Raw genomic sequence first — 1,549 nt, 5'->3', positions numbered from 1 at the left:
TCCCCACCCCCTCTTCTCCCTAACCCCTCCCCAAGTTCTTACTCCTTTCTATAGTGTTCAACTACTGACAGACACAAACACAGTCCTCCATTGTACAAGCGCGACTTGGCTTTGCTCATCCAATGGGTTTTAACTTGGATAGTTGGAAACGATGTGGATCTTGCTGTTTGTCTTTCATATTCAAAGCTTTGTTTATTATATTCAAATTAGAAAAAATACTTATGTACAATATGTATGTTATTATTATTTTTTTACTTTATAAAAAAGTGTGTAGCTTTGGATAAAAGCGTCTGCTAAATGCATAAATGTATTTATAAAATTTATAAATATATCCAAAATATACAATAACATATGCAATTATTATTATAATTATTATTTAACTGATTGAATATTAAAGACTAAGTCACTTAATAATACATTTTTAGATATGAAAGAATTTAACTATAATAACAATAGCATTTTTTTTGATAGATAGATAAAAAGACAGACAGACAGACAGAAAGATAGATAGATAGGTGCAGGGACATGCAGATTTCAGTAATGAATTGAATCCATTTAAAAGTAGATAAAAGGCTGGAGGAGATGCATGTGTTATCTAGGGCTGTGATATGGTGCAGATTGGTTTTGGGTTGATGGATTAAGGCGAGGAGAATGGGACAATAAAGCAGAGGAGGGGCAGGAGGCATGCGATACACTCCTCTGGCTGTGGTGATGAATGCATGACGGCTGGAGGTGTCGGTGGGGGTCGGCGGCATTCTTCCACATAGCACCATTGAGAAAAACAAGAGACCAGCAACAGTTAGTTTACCAGTGCCTTGGGTTTGAGGTTTATGTGTGTGTGTGTTAATAGAGCTCATTTTGCCCAAGGTTGAAATTTCTCTCGTGTTTAGAAAAATAACTAATGCTATCAGCAAAAAAGGAAGAAGAGCACAACATTAATTGTATCATCAAGAAGTGATAGATTGCCAGACTGTTCTTCTGTAACATAATGGAACAAATTAACCATAATGCCATCACTTTACAAATACAGAAAGTTTCATCTAAACCTATTCAGCTATCACAAGTTTGATAACGCTGGAGTTGTTCAATATGTTTACGAAAAAAAGCTCCTCTGTGTGTTTTGTTCTTATTGTAATGTACAGTGACAAATTGTTCTGTCGTTTTCTTTGAATTGGACATAATCACAATTCATTTCAGCATGCGACAATGCCAGATCACATTATTTGGTCAGTTATGTCACTCTTCTCAAGAAAAACACTTTAAAATCAACAGAAAGTTCCACCGGGGGGCTTTTCTTTTTTCTTTTTACACTTGCTGAATCTAAAGGGGTCTTATACTGTAACACTGCAATCATATTTCAAACAGTATATATGATTTTCCTCTGGTCACTGAATTGTCAGGACAGCATTATTGTAATGAGTTTTTACAATAGTAATAGAGAGACAGCAACAAAAAACATTATAAATATATCTAAAATAAATGCAAATATATAAAACACTTTATGATATATGATAAATTATTCTTAACACAATCTTAACTGATAATGGTC

The sequence above is a fragment of the Carassius gibelio genome, chromosome A16 (assembly GCF_023724105.1).
Source record: "Carassius gibelio isolate Cgi1373 ecotype wild population from Czech Republic chromosome A16, carGib1.2-hapl.c, whole genome shotgun sequence".
In the NCBI taxonomy this organism is placed as follows: domain Eukaryota; kingdom Metazoa; phylum Chordata; class Actinopteri; order Cypriniformes; family Cyprinidae; genus Carassius; species Carassius gibelio.
The sequence above is the reverse complement of the archived record's forward strand: the minus strand, read 5'-3'. Positions refer to the sequence as shown.